Source organism: Leptonychotes weddellii, chromosome 9 (assembly GCF_054177405.1).
Source record: "Leptonychotes weddellii isolate Sample4059 chromosome 9, ASM5417740v2, whole genome shotgun sequence".
Classification (NCBI taxonomy): Eukaryota; Metazoa; Chordata; class Mammalia; order Carnivora; family Phocidae; genus Leptonychotes; species Leptonychotes weddellii.
In genome coordinates, this window is record NC_138377.1 from 118,541,007 (window position 1) to 118,552,851 (window position 11,845).

Genomic DNA, 11,845 nt, shown 5'->3' on the forward strand with positions numbered 1-11,845 from the left:
CAGGAGGGAGAGTTATTTACTAACCTCAGAGCACGTGCAGGAAGGGGCAGAGATCATCGGGAGACTCCTCCAGGACCTGGCAGATGCCATTTCCCTCCTCTGCCCCCCAGCATCAACACACAGCCACCTGCAGGAATCAGAGAGCTGATCTTCACTACCCAACTTGCTAACACCTCACCCCACTCCCTGCCCTTTGGCAGATCCACCCCCTCCAGCCAGGCCTGCCTCAGTCCTGGCGCTGCAGGTCCCCTCCCCCAGAAGGCTGCGAGAACCTTGCCAACACTTCATGTCCTATCGCCATGCACTTTGCGGATCCGTCCCTTCCAACCTGGCCAGCCTTGGTCCCCGTGGCTGCAGGCCCCCTCCCACAGAGGACTGGCATGCGAACCTTGCTAACACTGCACATCCTGCCCAGCACACTTTGTAGATCCGTGCCCGCCAATACACTCTTGGCAGGAGCCCACCCACAGCAGAGCCACGAGCCACAGTGTGCAGGCAGCCCTGACCTGAGCCAGCACTGCTTCAAAGAGACTCCTGCCCCAGGGAGCGGGAAAGACAACCATACACACCAGTCAGACCGCAGCCCCAGCAGTGGGCTGGGGACAGACATCTGGTCTGACTACAGGCCCCGCCCAACAACAAAACCTTCTCAGGGACAACACAGGGAAAGTGCCCTGTAGTTTGGTGATACCACAGCTCTGGCAAACGTCTGGTCTGACTCAGCCCAAGCCCAAGGCAGCCCCGGAGCAGCCCACTAACAGTACAGGGACCAAACTGTGCCCACACCAGGGCAAAGAGGGCCACTGCAGGTGATTGAAAAAAACAGGCTGCATGCAACACACACAGAGATCCCCCCCCCCCACCTCGGGGGGTGCCTGGGGGCTTAGGCAATTGAGCATCTGTCTTGATTTTGGCTCAGGTCCTGATCTTGGGGTCATGAGACTGAGCCCTGCATCAGGCTCCATGCTTAGCGCTGAGTATGCCTGAGACTCTATCTCTCCCTCTCCTGCCCCTCCCCCTGTTTGTGCTAAATAAATAATTAAAAAATAAATAATTTTTTTAAAAAAAGGAGACACCCTTGAAGCGCCCAGGTTCTGCACTGCAGGGCACTACAGGACCTCTTCTTCCACTACTTGCAAGAGTAGGAGACATAGGTTACTTTCCTAACACAGAAACAAAGTTAGACAAAATGAGGGGACAGAGGAATATGTCCCAGGTGAAAGAAAAGGACAAAATCACATCAAGAAACCTAAGTGAAATGGAGGTAGGTAATATGCCTAACAATTTCAAGTAATGATCATGAAGATTCTCACTGGACTTGAGAGTGGAGGACCCTTAGCAAAGAGATAGAAAACATAAAAGAGAACCAGAGATGAAGACCTTAAAAAATGAAATTAAAACTACATTAGGTGGAATAAATAGACTCAGAGGAAGCAGAACAGATCAGTGACACTTAGAGGACAGAGTAGTGGAAGGCAATCAAGCTGAGCAGGTGAGAGAAAAAAAACAAAATGAAAATTGACTTATGGAACTCAGTGATAGTATCAAGCATACTAACATTCACATTATAGGGATCTCAGAAGGAGAAGACAGAAAAGGGGGCAGAAAATTGACTTAAAGAAATAATAACTGAAAACTTTCCAAATCTGGGGAAGGAAACAGAAATCCAGATCCAGGATGCACAACAAAATCAACCAAAGGAGGTCCACACAAAAACATAGTAATTAAAATGGCAAAAAGTAGTGATAAAGACAGAATTTTAAAAGCAACCAAAGAAAACAGTTATATACAATGGAAACCCCATTAGGCTATCAGCTGATTTTTCAGCAGAAACACTGAAAGACCAGAAAGTAGTGGAATGAAATATTCAAACTGCTGAAGGAAAACAACCTGCAGCCAAGAATATTCTATCCAGCAAGGCTATCATCTGAATTGAAGGAAACAGTTTGCATTTCTCAGACAAAAACTAAAGTAGTTCATGACCACTAAACCAGTCCTACAAAAAATACTAAAGAGGGCTCTTTGAGTGGAAAGAAAAGACCATAAGTAGGAGTAAGAAAAATAGGAAGCACAAAAGCAGTAAGAAGAAATATATCTGTAAAAATCAGTCAAGGGACTCAAAATAAAAAGATGCCAAGTATGACACCATAGACCTAAAACATGGGGAGGAGAGAAGTAAAGAATGGGTTCAAACTTAAGCGACCATCAACATAATACAGACTGCTACATGCAAAAGATACAAAGCTAATGGTAACCAGGAATCAAAAACCACCAATAAATAGATTGCAAAGAATAAAGAGAAAGGAATCCAAGCGTATCATGAAACAAAATCAGCAAACCATGAGAGAGCAAGAGAAGACAGGATCAGAGATAAAATACAAAAACAACCACAAAACAAGTAACAAAATGGCAATAAATACAAATCAAGAAGTCCTTTGACTATAAATGGACTAAATGCTCCAAAAGACATAGGATGACAGTATAGATAAAAAAAAAAAAACAACAAAACAAGACCCATCTATATGCTGCCTACAAGAGACTCCTTTCAGACCTAAAGACACCAGCAGATTGAAAGTGAGGGGATGGAGAAACATATCTCAAGCAAATGGATGTCAAAAGAAAGACAGAGTAGCAATACTTACATTGGACAAAATAGACTTTAAAACAAAGACTGTTAACAAGAGACAAAGGACATTATAATAAGGGGGACAATCCAACAAGAGGATATAACAATTGTAAATATTTATTCACACAACATGGGAGCACTCAAATGCATGAAACCATTAATAACAAACATAAATGGAATAATAGACAATATTACAATAATAGTAGGGGACTTTAACACCCCATTTACATCAATGGACAGATCATCCAAACAAAATAAGGAAACCGTGGCTTTGAATAACACACTGGACAACAATGGATTTAACAGATATATTCAGAACATTCCATACTAAAACAGCCAAATACACATTCTTTTCAAGTGCACATGGAATGTTCTCCAGAATAGTTCAGATATTAGGCTACAAAACAAGCCTCAACAAATTCAAAGAGATCAAAGTCATACCATACATCTTTTCTGACCACAATGCTATGAAACTAGAAATCAGCCACACACAGACACTCAGAATCTGGAAAGACCACAAATACAAGGAGGTTAAATAACATGCTACTAAACATTGCATGGGTCAACCAACAAATCCAAGAGGAAGAAATCAAAACATACATGGAGACAGATGAAAATGAAAACAACACTCCAAAACCTCTGGGATGCAGCAAAAGCAGTTCCAAGAGGGAAGTTTATAGCAATACAGGCCTACCTCAAGATGCGAGGAAAATCTCAAACAACCTAACCTTACACTTAAAGGAGATAGAAAAAGACCGACAAATAAAACCCCAAACCAGAAGAAAGGAAATAATAAAAGATTGGCAGAAATAATAGAAACTTAAAAACAAAAACAATAGAATAGATCAATGTAACCAGGAGCTGTTCTTTGAAAAGATCAACAAAAGTGATAAACCTCTAGCCAGTATCATTAGAGAGAGACAGAGAAAGGACTCAAACAAAACCACAAATTAAAGTAACAACACCACAGAAATAGAAACAACTTAAGAGAATATTATGAAAAGCTATATGCCAACAAATTGGACAACCTAGGGGGAAAAAATGCATAAATTCCTAGAAACATATAATTTCCCAAAACTGAATGAGGGAGAATTAGAAAATTTGAACAGCCGATTACCAGCAATGAAGTTGAATCACTAATCAAAAAACTCCCAAGGGGCGCACCTGGCTGGCTCAGTCAGTTGAGCATCCCACTCCTGATTTTGGCTCAGGGCATGATCTCAGTGTTGTAGGATCAAGCCCCGCATCAGGCTCCACACTCAGCGTGGAGTCTGCTTGAAATGCTGTCTCTCTTTTTCCCTCTGCCCCTCCCCCTGCTCATGTTCTCTCTTGCTCTCTCTCAATAAATAAATAAAATATTTAAAAACAACCAGAAAACTCCCAACAAAAGTCCAGGACCAGATATCTTCACAGGGGAATTCCACCAAACATTTAAAGAAGAGTTAATACCTATTGTTCTCAAACTATCCCCAAAAATTGAAGGAAAGCTTCCAAATCCATTCTGTGGGGCTAGCACTACCTTGATACAAAAACCAGATAAAGACACCATAAAAAAAAGAGAACTACTGGCCAATATCTTTGATGAAAATAGAGGCAAAAAATCTTCAACAAAATATTAGCACACCAAATCCAACAATACACAAAAAAATCATTCACTGTAATCAAGTGGGATTTATTCCGCAGATGCAAGGGTAGTCCAGCATTTGGAAAGCAATCAACATGATATGCTGAGTAAGGTATGGAGGTGCTGAATCCCTGTATTGTGCATCCGAGACTATTAGAACACTGTTCATGAACTATACCAGAATTTAAAAAATTTTAAAGCCTTTAGGGCAAAAATAATAAAAAATAAGTACAACTAATTCGGGAGGAAAAACCCCATTTGCATCCCGCTGCACGGGGGGACTATGTGGGTCTGACCTCAGAATGGAGGGGCGCACGGGGAGACTGCTGAAGCCCCCCATGGCCTGCTGTCACCCCGCTGCGCGGTGTCTGCACAAGGGCACGGCTGCCCGGGGTCCGGACGGCCACTCCCCTGCCGACAGCCCCAGGAGAGGGTCCTGCCAGAACCACCCTTGTGCAGCAGGCGTGGGCGCACACCCACCAGTCTGAAGAGTCTTCCGTGGGCCTGGCCGGAGCTGCCTCCCCGCAAGCCCGCGCAGCCCCGGGCAGGGGCTGTCCCCGTCACCCCGGCCCCCCCAGGCCCGGGCCCCACAGCCAGGCGCCCTCGGCAGGGCCTCCCGCCGCGGCTGGGTCTGAGCCAGGGACGGGCTCCGTCTGGGAGGCCCGAGGCGTGAGGAGGTTCACTCATTCCAGAAGAACGGTGGAGGCACAAAGCGCCCAGGGCTGCAAGGATCCGGGGCGGCCACTCAGCGGGGCTCTGAGGGACATGCTGTGCCCCGTGGCTCAGCGACAGCACCACCTGGCCTGGGGGGTTCCCCACTCGGGGGAGAGCCCGGGGCACGTGGAGGGGGGCGGCCAGCCACCTACTGCCCTGGGAGGGGTCTGCAGCGAGGGCTCTGCCCTACAGGAAGCGTGGTACCTAATGCAACAGGACAAACCTCTGAGCCAGAAACACAGGAAGAAAAGTCCAGAAAAGAGCTGGCAGGAGAAGGAAGAAATGCAGTGCACGGGTCTTGTTTTCTCAGAGGCTGGCCTGAGCTGAGCTGAGCTGGAGAGCATCAGAAATAAGACAGGGAACTCGCTTCACTCTAGGGGACCCGTCCCCTCAGCCCCGGCGCAGCCTTGGGGCCGGATACCACCTCTGCGAGCAGCACCCCTCAGGCCTCCCTCCCACACCTCCTGTTCTTGGGTTCTGAGGTTTTCTTTTCCTTCAAATTGCCCCCACTTCTTCAGGGGCCTCAGACCACCCAGAGGGAGGACCCCGCCCTGCCCCCCCTGGGGGGGGCCTGACAGGTGTCGCTGGGGGCGGGGGAGGGGGGTTTCAGGGCTTGGCTGCCTCCCAGGACCCCGCACCTCCTTTCACAAGGTAATCACCTGCAGGACACAGCTCTGGATAGTCCCACCCACTGAAGTTTGGGCTCCCCCCCCACCCAGGCTCCTTTGTGACCCTTTCCTTCTTCCCGCAGAATGGTTATGGCCCTTCAGGATGGGGGCGGAGGGGACAGGGACCCAGGAGGGCCTCTGGGGGAGAACCGACTGGCGCAGGGCTGGCTCTAAGCGGCTCCCCGCACAGTGCCCTCCCGTCTCCCCTCCCCTCTGAGGGTCCCTGCACCTCCCACCCCACCCCCCGCCCCGGGGGTTGCAGCTGGAGGTTGCCTAGACCACTCCTTCCCAACCCGGCCTCAGTCCCTGCCGGACTCTGCGCATCTGAGCATCTGAGCCAGTGCTCTCTGCAGGAGCCAGCGCAGTGAGGAGCTCAGGAGTGGGCCAGGCGAGGGCCCTGCTCCATTTGGAGGGGGCTGTGGACGAAGACTGGGGAGACCAACCTCCAACAGTTTAAAGTATCTCCCTTTCCCCTTTCAGAAGAGACCCACAGTAGCTAACTTGCAGATTTGCTATGAGGGTTTGATGAGGTATGTTGAATGCTTGGTCCTGGGCCTAATGCACGAGTCTCTGCACCTGGGGCCTGCTAGTCGGTAGCCCCTAACTCACCCTGGACAGTGTCCCGACCAGGAGGGCCTCTGAGGGCTGACAGGCCTTCTCCATCCATCTGGCCCCGGCGCCAGCACAGGGCTCCACTAGGAGCACCTTCTTGTCTCTGGGCCTCTGCCTGGTTCACAATACCCTTGCCTGGCCTAGCTGAATTGTCTCCTCCTCCAGAAAGCCTTCCCTGACACCCAAGGAAAACCCAGCCCCTTTCCTGTGGGCCTTACACCAGGAACCCACCAGTCTACTTTTCCATGGGCTGGACCCTCCCCGGCTCTTCTGGGGCTTACCTCCCCGCAGCTAGCGTGTAAGGCTGAGCCCTGCCCCCTGCTCCCAAAACTGGGCTGAAGGTCACCTTGTCCACACCCTCATTCCAAGGCTAGGGTGCTGGGAATAAGGACAGGTGGTGTGTCCCGGGGCTTAAACAGGTAGGGGCCACCCCTTGTCTACCCACAGAGTGGAGTCTGGAGGGCAGCCCTCAGCACCAGTGGTTCCAGGGGAGACCCCGGTTGGACTGTCCAGAGTCCTGTTCCCAAGTCCTGGGTGGCCACTTAGCCCCCTCCCCTACAAAGCAGCTGAGCCCCAACCCCACTGGGCCTTGTAGCCAAAAGTAGGCCAGACCACTGCCCCCCTCTCTGGGATCAGGGAGCCCAGAGGGCTCTCACCGCCTCCCACTGGGAATGCGAGCAGTATGGGAAGGCAGGGGTCTGGAAACAGACCCAAGTTCCCACCCTGGTGCCCCACTCCTGTGTCTGGGGCAACACACTACCCTCTCTAAGCTACGGTTTCCATCTGGAAAATGGGGATGATGGCACCTACCCCTTTGTAAGAGAAATAATTGTCCTTTCTTCCTGCTTGGCTGAAGGGATTGAACAATGAAATGTGTGTAGGTCCAGCCCTTAAGGGTGGACCAGCCAGGTGTGAGCATTTACTGCGATTTCAGGGCTCCCGTATGGTTTCAGATCATGTGGGTCAAAGAAAGCTTGTCACTATTTTGTCTCCTTGGGATGAACTCCCCAGAGGGGGCCCGACAGAGCGAGGGGCACTCACTGGCTGGAAACCCACAGATCTTTATGATCCCACCGAACCTGACACCCTGAAGGGGGCTCTGAGTCTCCCCACTTGTGGATGATTGCCCCAAGGCTCAGGGAATTAGGCAAATGACCCAGCCACAGACCGCGTCAAACCCACACCTGTTGACCCGCAGACCCATGGTTTGCCCTTAGACCAGCGTTCAAGGTACAGTCTTTGGGGGGGGCGCTTGGGTGGCTCAGTCCGTTGAGCACCGACTCTTGGTTTTGGCTCAGGTCATGATTTCAGGATTGTGGGATCAAGCCTCGCATCTCAGTCCTCACTTAGTGAGGAGTCTGTGCTAAAGATTCTCTCCCTAGGAGGTGCCTAGGTGGCTCAGTCGTTAAGAGTCTGCCTTCGGCTCAGGTCATGATCCCGGAGTCTGGTATAGAGCCCTGCATCGGGCTCCCTGGTTGGTGGGAAGCCTGCTTGTCCCTCTCCCTCTGCCGCTCCCCCTGCTTGTGCGTGCACTCTATCTCTCTCCGTCAAATAAATTAAATTAAATTAAAAAGATTCTCTCCCTATGCCCCTCCCCCTGCTCGTTCTCTCTAAAAATGAATCTTGGGTGCCTGGGTGGCTCAGTTGGTTGAGCGACTGCCTTCGGCTCAGGTCATGATCCTGGAGTCCCTGGATCGAGTCCCGCATCGGGCTCCTTGCTCGGCGGGGAGCCTGCTTCTCCCTCTAACCCCCCCCCACCCATGTACTCTCTCTCTCTCTCATTCTCGCTCTCTCAAATAAATAAATAAATCTTTAAAAATAAAAATGAATCTTAAAAAACAAAAACAAAACAAAAAACAGGAAAAACCAACCTACAGTCTCTGGATCTCCTGCATTCGAATGATCTGGGCTGCTTGTTAAAATACATCTCCCTGGGCCAAACCCAGATTTAATGAGGCAGAGTCTCAAATGCATACTAAGTTCCAGAGGCCCCCTGCGCACCCCGTCCCTCCTGCAGAGCAGAGCAGGCCCGGAGGGAGGGCAGGAGAACCGAAGGTGAAGAAGGAACGTCGGAAGGAGCTCCCATATTCCAGCCCCTTGGAGCAGCGAGGGCCTTCCCACTCTGCAAAGCGGGCCCCTCTCCTTCTGCAAATGACTCTCCAGGAACACTGGGGCTGTTTACTAGGAGCCTTAAAAACCATGGCGAGAGCCGCGCGGCCTCCTCCGGCGCTCTGCTTCCTTCCTCTGTGAGGTACAGAGGATGCCACCTCCCAGGGCTGCCGGGACAAGGAGTGGCAGGCCAGCTCGGAATCCCCGTCCAGGAAGGCCTGGCTGGCCTCAAACCTATCAGCCGGCGCAGCACCTTAGGATCACTTGGGGGGCGCGCTGGGGCCACACCTGCGGCTGAGCCCGCCGCAGGCCTTCGGGGAGGGCCGGGCGCTGGGACCTTTCAGTGCTTCCAGGTGATTCCTGTGCACAGCTGAGGCCAAGGAGGCGCAGGTTGGATGATTCCCCAGGCTGGATCCGCAAAGCAGCTCTGTTCTGCGGGTGCAGCCCCCTCCCCCGGGGTCTCCAAGCAGCCCTTGCTGCACAGCTGCCCCGAGCTGGAGCCTGAGTATCACCCGAGCCTGCACCGCCCTGAGTGTCTGGATCGCTCACAGCTCTGTGTGCTTGTGCCCCAGAGAGCCGTGGCTCCTGCATCAACCCGAACCTGCTCTCCACCCCGCAGCCTTCACCAGGGGCTTGCAGAAGCAATGGACAGTGGTGGGCAGAGAATGCAGCTCCCCCCCTCCGCCCACTCCGGGTGAACCGAGCCCCGCTGCGGTCCCCGATGCTGGTGCCAGCCTCTCGATGACTTTCCCCCAAGGTTCCCGGCCATCGTGGTCCCTGCCGCAGCTCCCCCTGCCCTGGCCCAGCCACCTCCTCCCCTCTACCCTCCCCCAGGCTGACATTAGCCTCTAGGACTGGGCTTTCTCAACGCGTAGGTGGGGCTTGTTGTGTAATATTGTCAATATTACAGTAATATTACAGTCAGTAATAACTGCAATTTATACTCCCTAAAGAATATCTGAGATTTTTTTTGAGAGGGAGAGAGAGGCGTGGATGAGGGGCAGAGGGAGAGAGAGAATCTCAAGCAGACTCCCGGCTGAGCCTGAAGCCCTATGCGGGGCTCCATCTGCCGACCCTGGGATCATGACCTGAGCCAAAATCAACAGCAGTCCCACAGTTAACTGACTGAGCCACCCAGCCGGCTGGGGAAGTACTGAGATTTGTTTTTTTAAAAACTTGTTTGTTTGTTTGTTTTCATTGGTCTTTTTATTTATTTATTTTTATTAAGTTAATCACCATACATTACCTCATTAGTTTTTGATGTAGTATTCCATGATTCATTGTTTGTGCATAACACCCAGTGCTCCATGCAGAACGTGCCCTCTTTAATACCCATCACCTGGCGAACCCATTCCTTTTTAAAACACTATGACCCCAGGGGCGCCTGGGTGGCTCAGTCGTTAAGCGTCTGCCTTCGGCTCAGGTCGTGATCCCAGGGTCCTGGGATCGAGTCCCACATCGGGCTCTCTGCTCTGCGGGGAGCCTGCTTCTCCCTCTGCCGCTCCCCCTGCTTCTCTCTGTCAAATAAATAAATAAAAATAAAATCTTTAAAACACTATGACCCCATCATCCAGAATAAACCATCCCTTAGCATTTCATTAAGACCCCCAGTGCTGGGGCCCTGGGTGGCTCAGTTGTTAAGCGTCTGCCTTCGGCTCAGGTCATGATCCCAGGGTCCTGGGATCGAGCCCTGCATCGGGCTCCCTGCTCGGTGGGAAGCCTGCCTCTCCCTCGGCCTGCTGCTCCCCCTGCTTATGCTCTCTGTCAAATCAATCAATCTTTTAAAAAAAAGATCCCCAGTGTTTTCTGTGTATGTGGGGGGTTTTGTTGTTTTTAGTAAAATTAAGGTCATGTTCTATATAGACACTTATGTCCTACTTACCTCATTTCACATTTTGGTATGTACACTGGTATGAACATTGCTTAATATTCCACTTTACAGAGATATCATTTCCAGGAACTTAGGTATTTCCAACTTCTCCCTTTTATGAGTAACACAGAACTCTTTAATAACATCCACCTTTTTTCCTATTTCAAAGTAATGCAAGTTTATGAGAGAAAAATTGTTAATCAACCTAAAATCTTCATTAGCATCTGCAAGTGCCCGGAGGGGAAGCTGAGCCAGCAAATTTGATAAGGCTTCGGGAAAGATTTCTCCATTTTGCAACAATAAGGCTTGACAGGTTTTTCATGGGTCCACATGAAAGGAGCCCCTTAACCAGAGTAGTTGCCACGAGCTGGGAAGCAGCATGTTGTGCGGGGGATTATCTGGGCACATAAAGGCAGCCCCACGGGGCTTGCACCCGAAACACAGCGGCTGCTTCATTGGGGTGTTCCACTCGTATTTATGGGGGGATGGCAGTCCCCCTTGTAAGGGTAAACCCGCTTTCCAGGGGTTTTGATCCAGTCTGCCGGACTGGCCAGTCCCTTGGGAACACCGCCCTGAGTGTCTGGGTCGCTCACAGCTGTGTGTGCTTGTGCCCCAGAGAGCCATGGCTCCTGCATCAACCCGAACCTGCTCTCCACCCGGCAGCCTTCACCACCGGACGCCGCTCCCATGGGCTACCCTCCCAGCCACTTCAGTACGGACTCCCAGGAGGCTGAGACAGGTCCTCCCACGACACCCTCTGGTTCACCACCTTCTCTATGACACAAGGTCTAAGAGGTGTTTTCTGCTGTCCTGTGCACTTTCCCCTTGGGGCCGGCTTTGAGGTCGTGGCCGAAGCTCAGACTCACTGAAATCCAGCTTGCTCCAGCATCTGGGTCCGACCCAGCGTCCTCTTCCATTCAGGGGCAGCTGTTAGCGGTAACAAGAACCAAGGGGACCAATACTTTACCTTTTTCTTCTTAGTGTGCATTTCCGGAGGCAACCGGTGACACGCCCCCCGAAGATTGGATTCACCTCCCAATTCCACTGGTAACTCTGCCTCTAGCCACTGGGGGCCACACAGATGCTGCTTCATCCCAGGGGTGACCACACGGCCACCCAGGAATCCCTTCTTCCTTTCTCTTGCCAAACCACATGCTTCCGGGAGCGTGGAACCATCTAGCAAACCCTGCTTCTGTGACACCCACTAAATAAGTGTCCTGAGGCCAATTCCAAAGGGCCTGTGTGTTTGGGAGTGGGATTCCCCACACCTACAGCCAAGCGATGCTCACTTGAGAGAGAGAGTGTCCCCAGGCAGACTCCCTGCTGAGCAGGGACCAATGGGGCTCCATCTCCTGACCCTGAGATCACGACCTGAGCTGAAACCAAGAGCCAGGGGCTTAACCGACTGCACCACCCAGGAGCCCCCAAGACAAATCACCAAATTTTAAAATGGGCAAAGCATCTGAAGACATTTCTCCAAAGAAAGGATATGAACGGCCCATAAGCATGTGAAAAAATGTTTGCATCTTTAAGTGTCAGAGAAGGCACATCAAACCCCCGGAAAATGAGACACCAATTCGTACTCAATAGGGAGCTCTAACTTTAAGATTTTTCTTATTTAT